The 24882-nt window shown below is 46.5% G+C and overlaps 1 pseudogene; it reads right to left on the bottom strand.

Annotated features, from left to right (window-relative positions):
* Positions 1–426: 426 nt before the first annotated feature.
* The window catches only part of LOC120914277, a 34907-nt pseudogene continuing 10451 nt past the window's right edge, over positions 427–24882 (bottom strand).

Raw genomic sequence — 24882 nt, 5'->3', positions numbered from 1 at the left:
CTACAGCTCAGGCTTACTTTGCCTGGAGGGCGTACAATGGATGTCCTCCCGTGATCGCGCTGCCCGGGTGATGTGCTCTGTGATCGCTGAGTCTTCAGACTCAGATGATCACATATTGGGGGTAAAGGGCCAATGATCACAGCAGCCCTTTACCACATGATCAGCTGTGTCCAACGACAGTTGATCACTGATGTTAGCACAAGCCGGTTATCGGCTTTTCTTTCCTCATGCTCACAGCGTAAGGAGAGAGCCGATAACCAGCTTGTGTTAAAGTGACATCCACACTGATTAACAGTGTCCTGATTATCAGTGCAGTCCCAACAGTGCTGCCTATCAGTGCCACCTACCAGTGCCTATGAGTGCCCATCAGTGCCATCTATCAGTGCCCATCAGTACCACCTATCAGTGTCCATTAGTGCAGCCTACCAGTGCCCATCAGTGCCATCTATCAGTGCTCATCAGTACCACCTATCAGTGCTCATCAGTGCCGCCTATCAGACGTCATCAGTGCCCGCCAGGGCTGCCTCATCAGTGCCCATCAGAGCTACCTATCAGTGGCCATCATATGAATAAAAAAATATGAATTTTTGATTTTTTCAAATGTTTGAATTTCAGAAATATGTTTTTAACGGGTTTTCATAAATTTAAATGTTTCCAAATGATTTAATTTGTCGAATTTTGACGAATAACTAATTTGAAATGAAACAAATTGCACATATCTATTTGGCAGTTCTAAAGAAATAATGCATTTAAATTTATATAAACCCATTAGATTTTAGTCTACTAAAATGTACTGGAGGTTATAGTAGACAAAAAATTACGACTAAAACTAAAACAACTCAAATGGCTAAAATAGGACTAAAACTAAAAAGACATTTTAGTCAAAAGACTATAACTAAATTGAAATAAGATGTCAAAATTAAAACTAGTTAATTAACACTGGTTCTTAGTGTCCCTACTAGGGTGTCACCCATGCACAAGTTGTATTAAATAAAATCCTACAGAAGAACGATGGAATTGGTGGTATCTACTTGGAAAAGAACACGTTTTTTCCTCGTTTTTGTAATGTTCCACCTATAATATGCCATTATGAAGACTCAGATGTTTTGATTTTGGAGGGGGATGGCATCAAGGTTGTCATCTGAAGCTGTAAAACAGTGAAACGATGAAATATTTGTTAAGATCATGGTAGAATTATTTCAGTATATACAACACATGGAGACAACAGCCTTCCTACACACACAATGGGCTAGATTCAGCAAAGAATTACGCCGGCGTATCCATAGATACGCCGCGTAAATTCAAAGCTGCGCCGGCGTATCTACTTTCTGTATTCAGAAAGCTAGATACGCCAACATTAGCCTAAGATCCGACTGGCGTAATTCTATTACGCCGTCGTATCTTTGGGTGCATTCTAACGCTGGCCGCTAGGTGGCGCTTCCGTTGTTTTCGACGTAGAATATACAAATTACCTAGTTACGTCGATTCACAAACGTACGTGCGCCAGGCGTTCGTTTTTTACGTTGTTTGCGTAAGGTTTCTTCGGCGTAATGTTGTGCCTGCTTCTATGAGGCACTCAAAGTATGGTCGTCGTTCCCGCTTCGATTTTTGAATTTTTTAAGTCGTTCGCGAATAGGGCTGGACGTAATTTCCGTTCAAGTCGAAACCAATGACGTCCTTGCGACGTCATTTGGAGCAATGCACACTGGGATATGTACACGGACGGCGCATGCGCCGTTCGTACAAAACGTCAATCACGTCAGGTCAACACACAGTAACATAAAAAACGCCCCCCTCTTACACATTTGAATTACGCGCGCTTGCGCCGGCCCCATTTACGCTACGCCGCCGCAACTTACGGAGCAAGTGCTTTGTGAATACTGCACTTGCTCCTGTAAGTTGCGGCGGCGTAGCGTAAATACGATACGCTGTGCCGCCGTTAGATTGCGCGCCCCTACCTGAATCTAGCCCAATGTGATTTTGTCTGTGCAGAGGGCAGAAAATTGTCTGTGCAGAGAGCAGATAACAGGGAGGTTATTTCTGCTGGTACAATATAATATAGAGCAGGGGTCTCCAAACTGTGGCCCGAGGGCCAGATGTGGCCCTTTACTAGCCTTTATGCGGCCCTTGGGGCACAATTCCTTCCACTGATATGAGGCACTATTCCTCCCTCTGACACCAACAATAGGGCACTATACCTTCCAAGGATACCAATGATGGCATACTACTACTAATAGAGGGAATACTCCTCCTATTGACCACCAACCCTGAGGCCATATTTATTCTCACTTGGGCCTGTGACATTTTCTGCCCCGCTGGCCACAATCCGGCCCTCCTAAAGTCTAAAGGACAATAAAGTGGCCCTTTGTTTGAAAAGTTTGGAGACCCCTGATATAGAGGGTAACATAGATGTCAATCTTAAGATTTTCTTTAAAATCCATTTTCATTCGATCATTGTTTTTGGGGATAACATCGCAGGTTGAAGGTTTTTTTTTTTACAGCAAAATTCAACCGAATTAATAAAAAATATATCAATATGCTGTCAATACAGTATATATGCATCCATCAGCCTTTGCAGAGTTAAAGTGAGATTAAAGTCTTGTGTTTTTTTTTTTTTGTTTAAAAATAATAAACATGTTATACTTACCTCCTCTGTTGCAGTTTTGCACAGAGCTGCCCGAATCCTCCGCTTCACGGGTCCCTCACCGACACTCCTGGCCCCTCCCTCCTGCCGAATGCTCCCACAGCAAGCAGCTTGCTACAGGGGGCACCTGAGCTAAGCTGCAGCTCTGTGTGTCCATTCAGACACAGAGCCGTATCTTGGCCGCCCCCTCTCTCTCCTCATTGGCTTACTGATTTTGATTGACAGCAGTGGGAGTCAATAGTGCCGGAAAAGGGGAAACTGGAAGAGGCCATCACGTACAGGTACGTGATTTCACCTGTAGGAGCCACCGCCCCGCAGTATATTATGCAGGGTGGTCAGCAAGTGGCTAAAGAATATGTAAACCCAACATTTCATATTCCTGATATGTGCCTGCTGTACCATTTGTATGAAAAAGTATACTGTTCTCTTTGCATTTGCATTGCTTCCTTTGTGTAATATCCACCCCCTCCCACACACACAGTCATTAACTGGAAAAATCAGTGTGCTGGGGCGAAGCAGAGTCATGCATTCGGCGGCTATGAACGCCCAATGATGGACTCTGCAGTGCGCCTGCAAGGTAACCCCCAGGGAGAGCGGAGATGGTGTTTGGGGCCACTCTGTGCAAAACTAGCTGCACAGTGGAGAGAAGTATGATATGTTTGTTATTTAACCACTTGCCGACCACTGCGTGACTATTTACGTTAACAGAATGGCACGGGCAGGCAGATTGGCGTACAAGTACGTCCATTTAAATCTGGTGCCCAGCGGGCGTGCCGCCGGTGGCACGCGCGCACCTGCGGCGTGCCTCGCGAGTGCGAGCGGGTCCCGGGAACTCGATGTTCCAGGGAGTCCCACGATTGTGATCGGCAAGAGCAGAACGGGGGAATGCCTTTGTAAACAAGGCATTCCCCTATTCTGCCTAGTGACACTGTCACTGATGACCATTCCCTGTGATCGGGAACGGTCATCAGTGACCTGTCACGTGTAGCCACGCCCCCTAACAGTAAGAATCACTTCATAGGGAACACCTAACCTGCCAGTGTCATTTTTACAGTAATCAGTGCATTTTTATAGCACCGATCGCTGTAAAAATGACAATGGTCCCAAAATGGTGTCAAAAGTGTCCGATGTGTCCGTCATAATGTCGCAGTTCCGATGAAAAAAATATATTAATAAAAATGCCATAAAATAGTAACCTATTTTGTAAGGCGCTATAACTTTTGCGCAAACCAATCAATAAACGCTTATTGCGATATTTTTATTTATTTTTTTACCAAAAATATGAAGAAGAATACGTATCGGTCTAAACTGTGGAACAAAAATATTTATATATTTTTTGGGGATATTTATTATAGCACAAAGTAAAAAATATTGAATTTTTTTTGTTTATAGCGCAAAAAATAAAAACCGCAGAGGTGATCAAATACCACCAAAAGAAAGCTATTTGTAGGGGAAAAAAAGGGTCTTCAACTTTGTTTGGGAGCCACGTCGCACGACCGCACAATTGTGAGTTAAAGCGACGCAATTGTGACCAGTGGCCTGGTCTTTGACCACCAAAATGGTCCGGGGCTGAAGCAGTTAAAAAAAAAAAAAAAAAAAAAAAGCTTTACAGCCACTTTAATATTTATTCAAAATATTGCAGATAAACTAAAAAGCTGTCAGATGGGAAAAACTGCTGCATAAATACAGTGGGACATAAAAATTGCAACAACCACAACTTTATTCTCTAGGGCAGGGGTGTCAAACTCAATTTCATCGTGGGCCGCATCCGCATTATGATTGCCCTCAAAAGGGCCGGTTGTATCTGTAAGATTAGATGTCCAGCGCATCCCCTCCACTTTACATTAGATTTTAACCACTTCCCGCCCAAGGACATCATATGACGTCCTGGACTTTCAGTGGCAATATCTGAATGATGCCTGAAGCTATAAGGCATCATTGAGATATCACTATTTTCTGCCGGCGATTCTGTGCACCATAAGAAAGATCATAGTGGTAGTTCTGCCGCTTGATCGTTCTTATAGACCTCCCCCCATTCGCCACCATTGGGGGCCCGGAGAAACAATCGGTCGGCGCTGGATGGGAAGCATAGAGATGACTGGTGACCATATGGTCACCAGTCATCTCTATGGCCGTCGGAGGCCCGGGCGCGACGTTATGACGTCACGCCTGGGTACCCGGAAGTAAACAAAGCCGCAATCGCGGCTGTCGGCATGAGATTTTTTTCACGATCTCATGCTTTCCAGCCTGGTGGAGAGATAAGGGGTCTTATTGACCAAGCATCTCTCCATAAAGAGGACCTGTCACACACTATTCCTATTACAAGGGATGTTTACATTCCTTGAAATAGGAATAAAAGTAATCGAATAAAAAAAAAAATTTAAAACAGTGAAAAAAAAGTAAAATAAAAACAATGGGCCAGATCCACAAAGCACTTCCACCGACGTATCTCGAGATGCGCGGCGTAAGTGTATATATTCGCCAGTGTAACTATGCGCCGTATCCACAAAACAAGATATGCCTGAAAATAGGATTTTTCCGACCAACGTAATTTTTCTGCGCCGGTGCATCGTGGGCACATATATACGCTGGACGCACCATTGTTTTGCTATTCAAATATTCAAATGAGGGAGATACGGCGATCCACGAACATACGTGCGCCCGACGCGGGCTACGCACGCCGCGCATAAGATATACGTCCGGCCTAAAGTTACCCCTCATAAAAGCAGGGGTAACTTTGCACCAGACGTGTGCAGGTCAGCTGGAGAGCAGCTTCAGCAGCACCGTTAGGGACGAGCTGAGCATCCACACTTGCAGGACAACAATCTGTATGCCAAGATGCCAGGGGCATCCATGGTCATAGCTATACTACTGACTTTACATGCGCGTAGAAGGAGGAGGGCACGGGCGCGGATATACCGACCGTGCCTAAACATCTTTGGCATGTGTGAATCGGAGGTGTATCGCATCTTCAGATTCAGCCCTTCTGCCATCCTGGAAATAGCCAGTGGCTCGTTCCAGCGTACAAGTGGAGTCGTGGCTGGGATGGCACAATCCTCCATTAGCAGATGTGTGCACCAGGTTGTCCCCGCAATCCTCAGACACATGGCCCACCAAATCATCAGACCCACCCAGGAGCATCTGCGGGTGAAGGCAATGCGTGATTTCTACAGAATTGCCAGATTCCCATGCACCGTGGGGGCCATTGATTGCACACATGTGGCACTACAGCCCCCCCGTGACACAGAGCACATATACCGCAATTGGAAGCACTGGCATTCCATCAACGTCCAGGTGATAGCTGATGCCCAATGCCTCATATGGCACGTCCGTGCCAAACACCCAGGGTAAAGCCACGACAGCTACATATTCCGTCAAAGCCCCATCCCAACAGAATTCGAACAGAACGTGTATGGGGACAGCTGGCTGGTTGGTGAGTGACATGGGTGTCAGGCATGACTGTCCCACCCCATGATGCAGACATCACGAGGGGCACATGCACAACTAACATCCTCCTGTCTCTTCCCTTCCAGGTGACGCTGCATATGCACTTGGACCCCATCTCATGACTCCATTCCGGAATCCTGAAACCCCAGGAGAGAGAAGATACAATGATGCACACACACGTACCCGTGCAGTGGTGGAACGCACATTTGGCTTCCTGAAGTCCCGTTTCCGATGCCTGGACACGTCCGGGGGGGCCCTGTTGTATTCCCCCAACTTTGTGTTCCAGATCATCGGTGCATGTTGCATGCTGCACAACTTCGCCGTGAGAAAGGGCCTGGAGATTGACATACGTGATGACCTGACCCCCGAACCACACATTCCCCCCCTGCCCGAGGCTACCCCGTCTGCTGAAGGAACAGCAGTCAGGAGATGCCTCACAGTAGGCATCTTTGCACGTTAAACCCACACATTCTTCATGGCACAAGGAGAATGCACGCATGCACACCACTGTGGTCCCTAGCACACACACCCCACATCCTCATCAAATTGGATTAGCCCAAGTCCACAATGAAGGACTTGGGAGCAGCAACGCCCCGTCAAGGCTCCAATTATGTTGCTGTCCATTCATACTACACATTCACACGGACCTGGAGATCACTTCTCCCTGGTCCTGGGGATCACTTCTACCTGACGACCAAGGGTGACACCCCTTTTCCGGCAGGAATGTCACCCCCACATTCAAACACCAGTCACACTGTAGCCTGCACTACTGACCGTGTGCTTGGGCTAAAAAAAATCAAAAAACTCATAACCAGAGTATAGGCAAAAAATAAACATAAAAAAAACATAACCTGAGTATAGGCAAAAAAATACAAAAAACATCACCGGCGCTGACGTGCCCCACGCCTGCTGCGGCCACAGCCCCGGCTCCTCATGGGAGACTCATGGGGGGGTCGAAATCAGGAGGAGGAGCATCCCCTGGTCTCTCCACGGCTGGCGGCCTGCCCTCCAACGCCAGGGAGATGCGGGTGAGGTCCGCATTTGTGTCCTCCTGCAGCCTCACCCCCGCCTGGATGGCTGCTGTGTTGTCCCTGACAGCCTCTGTCAGGGCGTGCACCTCATCACCCAGGCCTGCTGTGGTGGCCTGCATTTCAACCAGGCAGGTGACCACAGCTGCTGAATTGGAGCCCACATCCTGCACAGCTTCCTTCAGGGTGGCCATGCTGTGTGCCATGTGGTCAATGTTCATGGCAACCTCACCCAGATGGCGGGTCTGGCGGGCCTGGTCCCTCTTCAGGTGTTCAGGCAGAACGTCAGACACCCCCCTTGTCTTCCTAGACACCTTCCTGTGTCCAGAAGTGGCTTGGGTCAGTGGAGAAGGGGAGACCCTTGGGGGGGAAGCCCTGTTGGGGGAGGAGCAGGAGGGGCTACCCGTGATGGTTGGTTGACTGGTCCCAGCCACAGGGGAAGACTCCTCCAAATGGAGCCTGACCTCATTGCCACTGGTCACCTCCTCCTCCTCAACCACCACCTGAGGAGAGGTGTGGCCACTCCACTTGATGCCTGTGGAGACACTGGGCAACCACCTGCTCCTCAGGAGTCAACGACAGGGTAGTTGCTGGTCCCCCTCCAGTGCGCCTGGCATGAGTGCTCATCCTGGCCAGCTTACCTTTCACCAGGCGACGCAGGTCGTTGATTTTTTTTTAAATGTCATTTGGGGTCCTGACCTCACTCCCCAAAGCATTAACATCAGTGGTAATCAGCGCCAGGATCTCCTTCCTCCTGGCATGGGTGGTATTGGCACTCTCTGCCCCATGAAGAAACCTATCATACTTGGCCATGGCCCTGATAATGACTGCCTTCTCCTGTGGGTAAAAATTTAGCTTCCTCTTCTTCTGAGCTGCTGGAGCAGACATGGCTCAAAAACAATCAGCTGCAAAGAAAATAACAAAAGTACCTTGCTTCATGGGGGGAAACAAGAGGATGTACTTTTGCACTGGACGGGCGCATGTCTAGGCGTATTTTTGCCCTGGGCGTATCTCACTAATTACGCCGGGCCTAGTTCGTATCTCACTGATTATGCCGGGCCTAGTTCTGAGCATGCGCAGAGAGGTGCTGAACATAGTCAGCGTCACGGCGCAAATGCGCCGTCCGTTCGGCCCTTCATTTGCATGGGGTCACGGCTTATTTCAATGGAACACGCCCACTTCCTTCCTACTTTCAATTACGCCGGCTTACGCCTAGGAATTTACGTTGCGCCGGCGCAACGTCGGGCGCAAATACTCTGAGGATACGGTACTTGCGTCTCTAAGTTGAGCCGGCGTAGCGGAAATGAGATGCGCTACGCCGGCCTATATATGCGCCGATGTACGTGGATCTGCCCCAATATTTTTTTTTTTATTTAAAACGCCTCTGTCCCTGGTAGCTTGCACTCAGAAACGAACACACAAGTCCCACCCACATATGTAAACGCCGTTCAAACCACACATATGAGATATCGGCGCATGCGTTAGAGCGCCAGCAACAATTCTAGACCTCCTCTGTAACTCTAAACTGGTAACCTGTAAAAAAAATTAAGCGTCGTCTATGGAGATTTTCAAGTACTGAAGTTTGGTACCATTCCATGAGTGTTCGCAAGTTTAAAGCGTGACATGTTAGGTATCTATTTACTCGGCGTAACATCATCTTTCACATTATACAAAAAAATTGGGCTAACTTTACTGTTTTGTTATTTTTTAATTCATGAAATCGTTTTTTTGCCCCCAAAAAAAGGGCGTTTGAACACTTAGGCCCGGATTCAGAAAGCCCGGCGTAACTTTGTGCGGGCATAGCGTATCTCAGATACGCTACGCCGCCGTAACTTAGTGAGGCAGGTTCTGTATTCAGAAAGAACCTGCGCCCTAAGTTACGGCGGCGTAGCGTATGTGGTCCGGCGTAAGCCCACGTAATACAATGGGCGTGTTGTATGTTAATGAATGGTGACCCAACGTAAATTAATTTTTTTACTAACGACGCATGCGCCGTCCGTGGACGTATCCCAGTGCACATGCTTCAAATTACGCCGCAAAGCCTCATTGGTTTCGACGTGAACGCAACTTACGCCCAGCCCCATTCACGGACGACTTACGCAAACAACGTAAACGACGTAAAATTCTACGCTGGCCCGACGTCCATACCTAACATTGGCTACGCCTTATATAGCAGGGGTAACTTTACGCCGGAAAAAGCCTTACGTAAACGACGTAAAAAAATGCGCCGGGCGCACGTACGTTTCTGAATCGGCGTATCTACCTAATTTACATATTCTATGCCTAAATCTACGGAAGCGCCACATAGTGGCCAGTGGAAATATGCAACTAAGATACGATGGCGTAAGAGACTTACGTCAGTCGTATCTTAGCCAAATTTTCGGCGTATCTTGCTTTCTGAATACAGAAAGAAGATACGCCAGCGCATCCTAGAATTTACGCGGCGTATCAATAGATACACCGACGTAAATTCTTTCTGAATCTGGGCCTAATTGCGCAAATACCGTGCGAGATAAAAAGTTGCAATGACCGCCATTTTATTCCCTAGGGTGTCTGCTGAAAAAACATATATAGTGTTTGGGGGTTCTGAGTAATTTTCTAGCAAAAAAATTATGATTTTTGCATGTAGGAGAGGAGAGCCAGAATAGGCCCGGTATGGAAGTGGTAGAGAGTGTCCTGACTTGCCTGCTCGCCCCCTCCCCCCTCAAGAGGCTTTCTCCACACCAGGGAGAAAGCCTTGCATTATTTTGGTGAGTTACAGACAGAAGAACAGGAAGTGAGGATTTCTCAGAAGAAATAAGGACATTTAAAAGCAAAATGGAAGGATGAGGTAAGTGAAGGAGGACTGCACTAAGGTAAGGAAAGCTATTTAGGGGGAAAAATGTTTTCCTTTACAACCCCTTTAAATGTATTTTATTGGGATTTTATGTGATAGACCATAATTGGCACATAATTGTGAAGTGGAAGGAAAATAATGAATGGTTTTCAAGTTTTTACGCTGTAATTGCAGTGAAATTGCAGTGAAAGGGGGTTCTACAAAGTATTGATTCAGGGGGGCTAAATACAAATGTACATAACACTTTTCACATATTTGTTTGTAAAAAATGTTGAAAACCATTTATCATTTTCCTTCCACTTCACAATTGTGTGCCACTTTGTGTTGGTCTATCACATAAAATCCCAATAAAATACATTTACGGTTTTGGTTGTAAAATTACAACATTTTGGAAAATTCCAAGGGGTAGGAATACTTTTTCAAGGCACTGTATGTGCATATTTTTTTTTACCTGCAAAAATATGTGCATTTATTTTTTTTAAAGGGGGAGAACTTATCATTTAATGATATCTGGCTAGCTGCATACATTTGCCATGGCTGCAATGCAAAGTATCTTGTGAACAGCCTCCTTCAGCTGTATTTTATACTTTAGTTGGACTGTTTTTATCACCCCCAGGCACCATGTAAAAGTATCTTTAGATGCAATTTTCAATGTTTTCCTTGTGAACTGTCTAAAGCAGGGGTCGACAAATCCCAGGCGCCAGGTCGCCATGGCGACTAGAAATAGGGTCCTGGCGACTTGGCTTGGAAGGGGGGGCAAAAAAAAAATTGTTTTTTTTTGTGAGCTGGCACCATCTGGTGGTGAGCCATTGGTATTACAAGTTATTACCACCAGATGTGTAAGCTGGCGCCATCTGGTGGTGGCCGTTGGTATTACAAGTTAAGTATTACAAGTTAAACAGCAATTCTAATGTAATTTTTCACTATTTTCACTGCCATCTTCTTCCCTCTAATTAGAACCCCCAAACATTATATATATTTTTTATCCTAACACCCTAGAGAATAAAATGACGATCCTTGCAATACTTTCTGTCACGCCGTATTTGCGCAGCGGTCTTGCAAGCGCACTTTTTTGGGGACAAAATTACACTTTTTTTAATTAAAAAATAAGACAACAGTAAAGTTATCCCCATTTTTTTTAATATTATGAAAGATAATGTTACGCCGAGTAAATTGATACCCAACATGTCACGCTTCAAAATTACGTCCGCTTGTGGAATGGCGTCAAACTTTTACCCTTTAAACGTCGCCTATGGAGATTTTAAAAAAACTCTACAGGTTGCATGTTTAGAGTTACAGAGGAGGTCTAGGGCTAGAATTATTGCTCTCACTCTACCAATCACGGCGATACCTTACATGTGTGGTTTGAACACCGTTTACATATGCGGTCGCTGCTCATGTATGTGTTCGCTTCTGCGCGCAAGCTCGTCGGGACGGGGTGCGTTTTCTGGCTCCTAAGTTTTTTAGGTGGCTCCTAGATTCCAAGCAAATTTGTCAACCCCTGGTCTAAAGGATAGTTCTCCACACTTGTTGAGATTTCATCTGATTTCCTGCTGCATTTCCAAGACAGGACACAAAGGGAAATCTCCCTAATGGGACCCAGACTGCAGAAGACAATTACCAAGATTTTTTTTTAACTCTTTCACACTCTGCCCAAAACAAAAGGCAATATTTGGCTATACATACACTTAAAATATTGTAGCAAGATTAGCACACAATCAACAGCCTCCCCATGCTATACTGTAATTATACAAAGGAACAGCTCATAATGAAATACTTACTACTGGTTCTCCTTCTCCTTTGCTCTGAAACAAATACAAGAGGAAATTACAGAGAGAAAAAAAAACTACATATAAAATCTTCACAGACTTTTTTTGAAAAGATTCAAACTATCAGAACATTCTGTGATTATTATAGGGGATTTAACCAGGGCTGCTGCTAAGGCAGTAAAGCCAGCCCTCCTGTAATGGGCCCGGCCTCATCAGTTCAACAGGGTGGGCAGAGCACCTGTTGAGCAGGAGATCTGGCTTTACTGTTTTATTGCAGACACCGATCCTATTCTGCCTCCCCCTGTAGCGCTGACAGCTTATCCTCCTATTTCCCCCCACACATACACCCCTTCCATCTGCTGTCCGGACCTCCTATGTGCCCCTTTCCCCTGCAGTGCTGCAGGCTTCCCTTCTCTTCTATTCCACCGGCAGCTGCTCTGGCCACACAGGAAGATGTTTTAAGATGGAAAGTGGGAGAAGGGGCCAGTAAATATGTAATTTCTTGAATGAACACAGTGAACAATCAGTAGCAATCGCTCCTGTGTCCATTCATCACTGAAGCATAGTAAACCGTTTACTATGCTTCAGGTTGTGAATGAGCAGGAAGCCTTGGACTGCTACCTATTCATTTATCTGTGCAGCTGGGGCTACAGAGAAAAAGACTGATAAATCTATGTCCTCAGTCACTTTCAGATGGGGAGAGGGGGGAGGGGTGTCAGGTAAGCTGTATAAGGGCCCCATGATTTCTAACAGCAGCCCTGGTTTTAACTAATAGAATGTTTCTAAATCAGTCAATGTGCCATTATTAATGGCCCTGAACACAAAGCTTTTTGTTAGGTCCATTTCACACGGGCAATCCAATCAGGTCTGCCTGTCAGTTTTTCAGGTGGACCTGATCAGATGGTTCACATATCTCTATGGACCGGTGGGTGTAAAAGAGCTTGGGCCGGATTCAGATACCTGAGCGTATCTGTCTGGCCGGCGTAACGTATCTTACATACGTTACGCCGCTCTAACTTTGGGCGCAAGTTCCGTATTCAGAAAGAACTTGCGCCCTAAGTTACGGCGGCGTAACGTATGTGTTGCGGCGTAAGGCCGCGTAATTCAAATGGGGATGTGGGGGGCGTGTTTTATTTAAATTTGGTTTGACCCCGCGTATTTTACGTTTTTTTTTTTAACGGCGCATGCGCCGTTCGTGAAAACATCCCAGTGCGCATGCTCGAAAATCCGCTGCAAAACATCATTGCTTTCGACGTGAACGTAAATTACGTCCAGCCGTATTCGCGAACGACTTACGCAAACGATGTAAAAAAATCAAAACTCGGCGCGGGAATGACGGCCATACTTAACATAGGATACACCGCACATACCCCTCATATAGCAGGGGTAACTTTACGCCGGAAAAAGCCGAACGCATACAACGTAAAAAAAAAAAGCGCCGGGCGGTCGTTCGTTTCTGAATCGACCTAAATAGTCATTTGCATATTCCTCGCGCAAACAAACGGAAGCGCCACCTAGCGGCCAACGGAAATATGTAGCCTAAGATACGACGGTGTAAGACACTTACACCTGTCGGATCTTGGGGATATCTATGCGTAACTGATTCTATGAATCAGTCGCATAGATACGACCGAGCGCACTCAGAGATACGACGGCGTATCAGGAGATACGCCGCCGTCGTATCTCTTTCTGAATCCGGCCCCTTGTGTTCATTTACACCGTATATCTCCAATCTAATGTCTATTACTTGCAATTTGGTGTAAATGGACACAAGTCCACTTATACATGACTTCCCATAGAACAAAGTGGGCTCTGTCCGTGTCTGCTCTGCATAAACTGAGTGGACACCTACCTGTCATCCACCTGCTGTGCTCAGCAGGGGATCAGGGGACAGATCCCCCAGCTGAGCAAAGTGGATTCCACCCCATATGACAGGGGTCTTAGGTAGTGCAGCTGCAGTACTTATATTAATCAAAAATTTGATGACTTCTGTTTGTAGATGACAAGATATAAAAAAACAATCAAGGTAGTTGTCATACCGATCATTCGTTTATAATTAGACAATACTATTCAAGAAAAAAAAAATCATGAACACGTGACACTTACTTTTCTTAAAAAAAAAAAGACAAGGGCCGCCGCACTTATCCCAATAAGAAAAACAGCAAGTACAAGACCAATCCTAACATCAAGATTCACACCATAGATTTGGAAGCGTTCTGAGAGAGAAACACAAGGGAAAACATAAAATAGAGTTTATACTGGAAGTCCACACCAATAGGTACTCATAGGTGTTCTGATTTACACATTGATGTTTGTTGAAGCTGAACTCTAGACACATTTCAAATACCGTAATTAAGTTCTGTGGGCCAGATTCACGTAGAAGTGCGGCGGCGTAAACCTATCATAAATACGTTACACCGCCGCAAGTTTTCATCGCAAGTGCCTGATTCACAGAGCACTTGCAATGAAAACCTACGCTGGCAGCCTCCGGCGTAAGGTGGGGTCATTTAAATGGGCGTGTGCCATTTAAATTAGGCGCGCTCCCGCGCCGGACCTACAGCGCATGCTCCGTTTCGAAATTCCCGCCGTGCTTTGCGCGCCACGACGTATTTTTTTCGAACAGCGACGCACGTAGCGTAATTCCGTATTCCCGGACGGCTTACGCAAACGACGCTCAGTTTTAAATTTCGACGCGGGAACGACGGCCATACTTTAGACAGCAATACGTTTGCTGACTAAAGTTAGGGCACCAAAAACGACGACTAACTTTGCGACGGGAAACTAGACTAGCGGCGACGTAGCGAACGCGAAAATCCGTCGGGAATCGCCGTAACTGCTAATTTGCATACCCGACGCTGGTTTACGACGCAAACTCCCTCCAGCGGCGGCCGCGGTATTGCATCCTAAGATCCGACAGTGTAAAACAATTACACCTGTCGGATCTTAGGGATATCTATGCGTAACTGATTCTATGAATCAGTCGCATAGATAGAAACAGAGATACGACGGCGTATCAGGAGAAACGCCGTCGTATCTCTTTGGTGAATCTGGCCCTGTATTCATTAAATACTTCCCTTCTAGAGCAGTGGTTCCATTGAAACCAGGTCCCAGTAAACGTTTCCAAAACTCCCCATGCCCCAACAGTAAAATGTTTATACTAATACAAATAAAAAACATTATGTACTGAAATGCTGTAGGGTTTTGGATTGGGCTGGGTGTCACCAATAAGGGATGAAGTTTTTGGAGGAAGCCGTGGTGGGTGTGGTCTCTGTTGGGGCTGTAGGTCTCTCCAGGATGCTGAAGGCAGTCCAGGGGCTCTGTGGTAGACTGGTGAGCACTGTACGGACTGGGGGACACTGCTGGAGGTTAGGTGAACTCTGGTGGGCTCAAGTCTCTGCAGCAGGCTGGAGGGCACTGTGGAAAGTTGAGGGCAATGTGGGAGCTCTAAGCTCTCAGGGGAATGTAGGAGGTTGAGGGGCATTGTGCTAACCACAAGGCAAACTAGGCAGCCACCTAGGGTGCACTGCCGCCTAGGGCACAGCCACATCCACCTGGCAAAGGCTGACTGGGCCAATCTCCACAGACTTGCCATAAGGCAGGGCCGGCTCCAGCATAGTAGGAGGTGCAGACTGAAGTAGGGAGAGACGGCTCCAGTGACACACAGGAAGCGCTGCCTGCAGGGGACACACACCACCTGGACTGTTTGGCTACTCTCCAAGTCCCGCTGCCGCTGCCCACCTGTTAGAACAATTGTTTGCTGAGCCCGCCTAATGTCCTAACAACCAATCAACTGCAGGGAGTCATTCAGAGGAGGAAGCTATGACTTTCTCTACTAGCTGCTCTGCCTTCCAGCATCCGTTTCACCCGAGGGGACCTGCCGGCCAGCACGGTAATCCGGTGTTGTAACAATGGCTGCGTACGATGGGCACAAGTGGCTGCATATGGTGGACACACTGGCTGCGTATGACGGGCACAAGTGACTGCATATGGTGGGCACACTGAGTGCATATGACGGGCACAGGTGACTGCATATGGTGGGCACACTGGCTGTGTATGATGGGCACAAGTGGCTGCAAATAGTGGGCACAATGGCTGCGTACGATGGGCACAAGTGGCTGCATATGGTGGGCACACTGGCTGCGTATGACGGGCACAAGTGACTGCATATGGTGGGCACACTGGCTGCGTATGACGGGCACAAGTGGCTGCAAATGGTGGGCACACTGGCTGCGTATGACGGGCACAGGTGACTGCATATGGTGGGCACACTGGCTGTGTATGATGGGCACAAGTGGCTGCAAATAGTGGGCACAATGGCTGCGTACGATGGGCACAAGTGGCTGCATATGGTGGGCACACTGGCTGCGTATGACGGGCACAAGTGACTGCATATGGTGGGCACACTGGCTGCGTATGACGGGCACAAGTGGCTGCAAATGGTGGGCACAATGGCTGCGTATGACGGGCACAAGTGACTGCATATGATGGGCACAAGTAGCTGCATATGGTGGGCACACGGGCTGCGTATGATGGGCACAAGTAGCTGCATATGGTGGGCACAAGTGGCTGCGTATGATGGGCGCAAGTAGCTGCATATGGTGGGCACACTGGCTGGGTATGACGGGTACAAGTGGCTGCAAATGGTGGGCACAATTGCTGCGTATGACGGGCACAAGTGGCTGCATATGGTGGGCACACTGGCTGTGTATGACGGGCACAAGTGACTGCATATGGTGGGCACAACTGCTGCATATGACAGGCACACGTATAAATGGGGCCCACCCCCCTTCAGCAGAGCAGGCTAGGGGTGGGGCGGCTCTATATTTTTTCTCGACCTCGGGACCAAGCAGGCTACTGTGTGTTAGGGACGGGGCTGGAGGCGGTGCTGACAATAATGTCATTAAAAATCTTGCTCCACCTCCGGCCGCCCGAGTCTATGATTTTATCTTGATCCGCCTCTGATGGCGCATACATTGCTCTAGGTTGGTATTACAAACTATTGACCCCCAAAGATGCCAGACCAAAGTTGGCACTGCAACGCTAATGGGTAGGCACATCATCATGGAAGAAATTACACGAAATGCTATATGTTGCTTATGTAAGATGGTATTTTAACCACTCTGGGTTGGCATTACTGCCCAATGTATACTACCATGATGCTGGACCAGGTGGCACTGTAACCCTAATGTGTTGGCATTGCTGTCCAGTACCCTCCGATATGCCAGACCATGGATAGGTACTTTATTATGGAATCATAGAAATGTAAACTATAGGATGGTACATACATCATTTTGGGATGGCATTACAGTCTAATGACCCCAACCCATGATGCCATACCAGAGGTGGCACTGTAATGGGTATACTCCTCACCATGGAAGAGATAACATAGGTAGGTTATGTAGGATGACTCATAAAACATTACTATGGCATAATAGGAATGTAGATTATAGGATGTTCATACATCATTCTGGGATGCCATTACAGTCTAATGCCCACATACTCCCATGATGGCAGACCAGAGGTGGCACTGTAACCATAATGGGTTGGCACTTTACTGTGGAAGTGATGCGGGCGGCTATATATTTTTTCTCGACCTCGGGACGGGGTTGGAGGCGGTGCTGCCGATAATGTAATTAAAACTCTTGCTCTGCCTCCGCCCCGCCCACCGAGTCTCTGATTTTAGCTTGATCCGCCTCTGCCCGCCTACCCCAGTCTAGGATATTCACGGACCAGAAACAGCATCTGCCCATGCGCTGCGCATGCGCCGTGGACCCGCGATCAGCTTTGCTCCTGACGTAGGAGCACAGGAAGTGACGCGGTCCGATTTTTTCACAGGTCCGAGGATTTTTTACAACACCGGGACACTGAATGATTGATGATGATCATCATGTGAGTGAGGGTACTGGGGGAGGGAAGGAGTCCAGGCTGGGGTCAGTCCGTTGGGAGAAGCAGAGGAGAGGGCACAGGCACTCTGCTGTCAGTGAGGAGTGTCCTCACACAGCAATATCTAACCTTCTGCACACAGAACAGGTCACTGACTGCAACATCACCTACTCTACAGAGATGTGAGGGGGGCTCTGATCACCAGCGGTATCACAAAAAATGGCATGATCATTAAGGTGGTAAAATCTTCCGGGGCTGAAGTGGTAAATTTCGTTTTTTATTAACCGCTTAAGGACCGCCGCACAACGTCGGCAGAGCGGCAAGGCTGGGCATAAGCACGTACAGGTATGTTGCCTTTAAAAACCCAGCCGTGGGTCGCGCGCTCGCGAACCGGTCCTGAGCTCCGTGACCACGCCCGCAGGACCCGATCGCCGCTGGTGTCCGGCAATCGGGTCCCAGAGCTGAGAAACGGGGAGAGGTAAGTCTAAACAAACCTTTCCCTGTTCTTCCTAGTGGCCGTGTCAGTGATCATCTGTTCCCTATCATAGGGAACGACGATCAGTGATGTGTCACACCAGGCCACGCCCCCTACAGTAAGAATCACACACTAGGGCACACTTAACCCCTACAGCGCCACCTAGTGGTTAACCCCTTCACTGCAGTGTAATTTTCACAGTAATCAGTGCATTTTTATAGCACTGATCGCTGTAAAAATGACAATGGTCCCAAAAATGTGTCAAAAGTGTCCGTCATAATGTCACAGTAATAAAAATCGTTGATCGCTGCCATTACTAGTAAAACATTTTTTTAATAAAAATGCCATAAAACTCGCATCCATCGCGTCACTAGTAGCCGAAAGAAGCCGAACGTCGGTGCGGCTCTATACTGCGCCTGCGCACCGACGTTCGGCTTCTTTTGGAAAATCGTGACGCGATGGATGCGACCGTCGGAAGCCTCTCGGAAGACTGTCAATCCAAATAGGAACGCCCAGTCCTGCAGCCCATACCCAGAAGCGGCGGAGAAGATGCATCTCGTAAACGGTAAGTACGGATCATATTTTAAAACAACTAGCCGATTCCCCTAGACAAAACGAGCATCCATCTAGGGGGAAATAGTGTCATGTGCGGGTGAACCTCCGCTTTAAAGTGATTGTAAAGCCTAATTTTTTTATTTTAAATATTTATACTTATTATGTGCAATTGTGATTCAGGCTCCTCCTCTTCTCAAGTCCTCTGCTATGGGAGCAAAAGTGAGTCCAGCCTGTGAAGTTCTTCTTTGCAGAGACAATTTTGTTTTATGCATTAGCAACTAAGTAATTTTAATGACAGGGCTGGGTGGCCATTTAAGAGGGTATCTGAGCCCTGCTTAGATTGAGATAAACTAATTTTAGTTTATTTAACTCAATGAGCTATGGTCTTGGTAGGACTGAGTATATAAAAATACGCTTTGATATAATTGTGGCTCTTTTATGCCTCGTACACACTGTTGGACTTTCTGAGAAAAAAGTCAGACTGGCTTTTCTTCCTCGGAAAGTCTGGCCATGTGTAGCCTCCATCTGACTTTTTTTGTCGGAAGTCCCACGGACCTTAGATAGAGAACCTGTTCTCTTTCTTTCCATTGGACTTCTGACGGACTCACAGTGGACTTTTGTACAGTCAAAAGTCCGACCGTGTGAACAAGGCATTAGTGTTCTCTGTTTCACTCACCCCCAATTCACAATCATAATCTCCTCCAGACTGCTGTGGTCCACATGACAGGAGTAAGTGTCTCCATTACTGTTGGCACTTTCACACTGACTCTGATCTGATAGGTGCCATCAGGATGGGGGAGAATTTGAGTCATTTCATCTGAAGGAATATGGTCCTCCCCATTCCTCACCCATTTCACTTCCACAGGTCGGGGGTGAAACCCGTACACCAGACAATGAAGTCTGGTCACATCATCCGACTGACGATGACCCCACACCTTCACCTCTGGACGAACTGTTAAGAATATAAAAGCAAAGAAAACTTAAATTTCTAGTGGAAAGGTATATAAGAGGGTCATGTGTGAGAAGCTTGTGACGGTATTACAATGATATCCCCGTCAACGTTCCCCTTCTTCCCATAACGAAAATCACCCCAATATTCCACGAGGAGGAATATTCCTGGAGTCGCCCAGAAAGCCACACATAAGACAAGCTTACTGCTGGAACAACACACTTTAATGTTTTTCTTCTCCGCTTTTTATACAGTCCAAGACATTCAAGCAACAATGAAATCTCCACCCCCCCCCCCTAATCACACACTAAGGCTAATTACTAAAACATTCTAGACAGGTCGGCACCGACCGACAATTATCATGTCTAATCACTGCACATTCCTTAAACAGCATAACAACAAACCACCTTTACACACTGAGTTTCCTATGCAGACGTTTCGTCTGCATCCAGTTTGACACCTATTAACACCTCTGAGTATCACTAGGTTGTAGACAGGGTTATCACACAATTAAAAACCTTTCAAAAGCTAGCCTTATTTAACATATGAACAGGTCTTTACAGAGAGAGATGAATCACACATGAACACCTGTTACCTGTAACCCACAGCATTAAATTAGCAGGGAGAATTAAACTGGAGCATATATAGGCAATTGCATCACAAAGCTATTTAATTAAATTGATATTTGCTCTGCTGGTTTAACCACTTACCGACCTACCACAGCACACATCATGCAGCGGGGCAGCACATGCAGGCAAAATCACATACATGTGTGTCAGTGTGCCTGCTCCAGTTTAGGTTGTCCCCCGTGACTGCTGTGTACACCGGACACAGCAGATTGCGGATCCCGATACCCAGGGCCCAGTCATCATGTGATTGCATCACAATGTCAACACAGCAGTTACTGTATGAATGAATACATTCATAACAGCTGTGTTTCCTATGCTGGTGATTGGCCCTCAGCTATCACATAGTACCTAGTCCAATCCCAGCACCCTGTACCATGTGAATAGTTTGTAGCTAATCACAGATCACTAGCGATTGCAGCTGTTATGAATATACCAACACATAACACTCAACACTAACACCTTCATGACAGTTGAAAATGTTGCTGTTACAATGATCTTCATTGTAACAGCTAACAAAGTGTAAAAAATAATAATCCCAATCAACCCCTCAGAGTAGTACAGAGTTACTATGGTGACATGAACTACTCTGATGAAAGCGTGTACAAAAATTGTAAAAAACGAAATGCTGTCACCAATCAGCTTCCCTGATCACCACCACCCGAGTCCTGTGATAATGCTGTACTGCACTAGTGACGGTATGTTAAAAACTGAACATTTTTTTAAATTAATTTCTTCATTTTCAAAACAATTATGACAATTATTATGACTGGAATTTTAGGGCCTCAAGAAATTAGATAGGCCATCAGTACATCAGATTAATTTTCAAATATCTATCCCATAGTTTGTAGAAACTAGGGGCCAGATTCACGTAGAATTGCGGCGGCGTAACGTATCGTAGATACGTTACACCGCCGCAAGTTTTCATCGCAAGTGCCTGATTCACAGGAGCACTTGCAATGAAAACCTACGCTGGCAGCCTCCGGCGCGTGCCATTTAAATTAGGCGCGCTCCCGCGCCGGACCTACTGCGCATGCTCCGTTTCTCAACTCCCGCCGTGCTTTGCGCGCCGTGACGTAATTTTTTCGAACGGCGACGCGCGTAGCGTAATTCCGTATTCCCGGACGGCTTACGCAAACGACGTTATTTTTTAAATTTCGACGCGGGAACGACGGCCATACTTTACACAGCAATACGCTTGCTGTGTAAAGTTAGGGCACCAAAAAAAAAAAAAGTGTAACTATGCGACGGGAAACTAGACTAGCGGCGACGTAGCGAACGCGAAAATCCGTTGTGGATCGCCGGAACTCCTAATTTGCATACCCGACGCTGGTTTACGACGCAAAATCCCCCCAGGCGGCCGCGGTACTGCATCTTAAGATCCGACAGTGTAAAACAATTACACCTGTCGGATCTTATAGCTATCTATGCGTAACTGATTCTATGAATCAGTCGCATAGATAGAACAACAGATACGACGGCGTATCAGGAGATACGCCGTCGTATCTGCTTTGTGAATCTGGCCCTATAACTTTCACACAGACCAATTAATATAAATTTATTGGGATTTCATTTTTACCAAAGACATGTAGCAGAACACATTTTGGTCTAAATGTATGACAAAATTTGATTTTATTGGACATGTTTTATAACGGAAAGTAGAAAATATAGTTTTTTTGTTTAACATTTTGGTTTTTTGTAAATATTGCAAAAAAAAAAAAAAAAACACCCAGTGGTGATCTAATACCACCAAAGGAAAGCTCTATTTATGTGAAAAAAAATATGCTAAAAGGTTTTATAGTTGCGTACAGTATTGCATGACGACGCAATTTCCAGTTAAAATAGCGCAGTGCTAAATAGCAAATATGGGCTGGTCAATGAAGGGGTAAAACCTTCCGGGGCTGAGGTGGTTAAATAAAGTTTTTTTCCCAGGGTGGATTTTGATTTAAATCAAGTCGATTTAATCATAATTCTTTAAGAATAACGGTCCATCTCTGTCCCACAGCGGCTCCTCCTCTGACCCGCTGTTCTCATCGACAGTCCCCTTCACTTTAATAGGTTGGCTGGTGATGCAACAGTGACACAACAAGAGGGACGTGGCGGCAGCAGGTGAGTGAATGCCCGCTAACAGGCGCTGCTCATGATGGATCTAAAATGACAGGGTGCTCTTTAAAATGTAAGGACTACTTGCTGGTAGAATCTTTAATATTGCAAACAAAATGAAGGTTTCCTATTTAGAATAATAAACTGTCAGATTAGTAAAACAGCGATAATCAGAACAGTTTGCAGTGTACATAGATTTGCAAAACAATGGGATAAAGAGAATATTCCTGAACTTTGTTTTATCTCATGGTTACTGGGAAATTTGTGTAAATACATCAATAGTGGTGCATGTTATCTCAGCTTGCATCATTGGGCCCGGATTCACAGACAGCGGCGCACATTTATGCCGCCGTAGCGTATCTCCTGTAAGCTACGCCGACGCAGCACAGAGAGGCAAGCACGGAATTCACAAAGCCACTGATCCCAAAACTGCGCTGGGTTTTCTCAGGCGTAAGCCGGCATAGGTGGAAGTGGGCGTGAGCCATGCAAATCAGGCGTGACCCCATGCAAATGATGGGCCGAGCGCCAGAAAAGTACTTAAAACGAACTGAGCATGCGCACAGGGATGCGTCCACGGCCCAGCGCATGCTCACAACCACGTCGGAACAAATGCCTATGCTACGCCAGATCACTGTGTACGCCGTTAGCGTAACCTACGCCCAGCCAGAACCCACGTCCAACTAAATAAATACGCTGGCTTGGGTTCACTGGTGCAGCCCTTTGCATGGATGCTGCTGAGTTACACTCCTTTAATGGGCATAACTTTACGCCGACGTATGACTTTACGCGCACTGCGTCTGCCCACACGTACGTTCGTGAATCAGCGTATCTCCTCATTTGCATATTTGAGTAGAAAATCAATGGGAGCACCACATGTGTCCAGCGTAAATATGCGCCCACTCTACGCCGGCGTAGGCAAGTTACGTCGGTGGAATGAAGCCTGTTTTTAGGCGTATCTTAGTTTGTGGCTATGGCGCACAGATACGACGGTGCATATTTGCACTATACGCGGCGTATCTGGAGATACGTCGGCGCAAGTGCTTTGTGAATCCGGGCCATTGAATGTGGATGTAATGTAGCGCTACGTGTGAGCCAAAAGGCAATGGCTGTATACACCTTATGGGGTGTGACCATATATTGTGACACAAAGGGTGTAATGACAAAATTTGCACCACAACAAAATGTGAAATTGAAATCAATAAAGTTAACAATATAAACAAAAGTGTCCATAAAAAAATAAAATGATGAAGATGTCATGAGATGGTGAGGAACTTCCCAACAGAAATCTTCAAATTTGAGGTGGAATACATATGCGCTTACCGCAACCGTTGGACCCAAATGTCGTACAAAAGTGGATCGATCGAGCTTGGAATGTCCCACGGAGATGTCACCGGGAAGTCCAGAAGGGAATGGAGTCTGCCTCCTAGGCAAGTCAGATGTCGTCAACCCAGGAAAGGGCAGGAAGACCAGATGTTCATTGGCCAACGACTACTCCAATACTGATGATCCTAGTAAACCATTGGTATGGCAATCATAAAAGAGCCTTCCAAGCATCCAAACACGATCTGGTTCAGGTAAGTGAGAAACCTGGCATGGGAACTGGAAACCAACTAGAGAGGGCTCACAAAAAACGTATCTTCTACAATTTCATGTAAAGAGAAATGGGGGATCCAATGGTGTAGGTCATAAAGAGGTTTTAATGAAAAAAAACAATCTACATAATAAAATATAAAAAAAGGTGATCACAAATTATGAGTATTAAAAGCAATATGGGGAGCAAAATGCATGGCCCGACACGTTTTCAATACAATAGGACGTCTACAGGGGCATTAACCTGCTCCCACATATTGCCATATATTTATACTAAAACATAAAAGGCCATACTTAATGGACAGCCAATCAAACAGGATGTGGTAAGTGGAACGGTGTGGTTGGACAGAATATAGTCACGCGATATGACCATGACCATGACCACTACAACAAGCAAAAGTCCTTCCTGGTTCAAAGTGAATCGAACCAGGAAGTAACAACAGCAGCACATGGCAAACAACCTGCCAAAAAGAGGCCATTCTCTCATCTGTCTATCCTGTGACTGTCCCTGCCCAATCACCATTAGTTCAGGTAGACATGTCAGCAACAAACTGTGTGTCAAATGTCAAATCTGAGAGAGTAAGACAAGGAGGGCGTCGCGATCGCGTGAGCATGGATGACGTTGTCAGTGCGGCAATCATGTGATGAAAAAGTCACGCCCATCATGTCAGAATGACATGGAAGAAAACAGCGCTGGACGCAGTCATCTCTGAAAACTATCACGTGATAGGGAATGACGCCCAACGCTATCTAAATAGAGCAAATGGGCGTCATCTCACTTCTGCAATGGCACACAAATGGCCATTCTTACCCACGGTCCTCAAAATAGGAACAGTAAGGCCCCGTACACACGACCAAACATGTATGCTGAAACTGGTCCGCGGGGCCAGTTTCAGCATACATTGTTCGGTCGTGTGTAGGCGGGCGAGCGGCGCCGAAATCCAGCAAAACATTTGCCCGCCGGGGCTCCTTGTCCC

Source organism: Rana temporaria, chromosome 9 (genome assembly GCF_905171775.1).
Source record: "Rana temporaria chromosome 9, aRanTem1.1, whole genome shotgun sequence".
NCBI classification, from domain to species: domain Eukaryota; kingdom Metazoa; phylum Chordata; class Amphibia; order Anura; family Ranidae; genus Rana; species Rana temporaria.
Note: the sequence above shows the minus strand (reverse complement) of the source record. Positions and strands in the feature narration are given on the sequence as shown.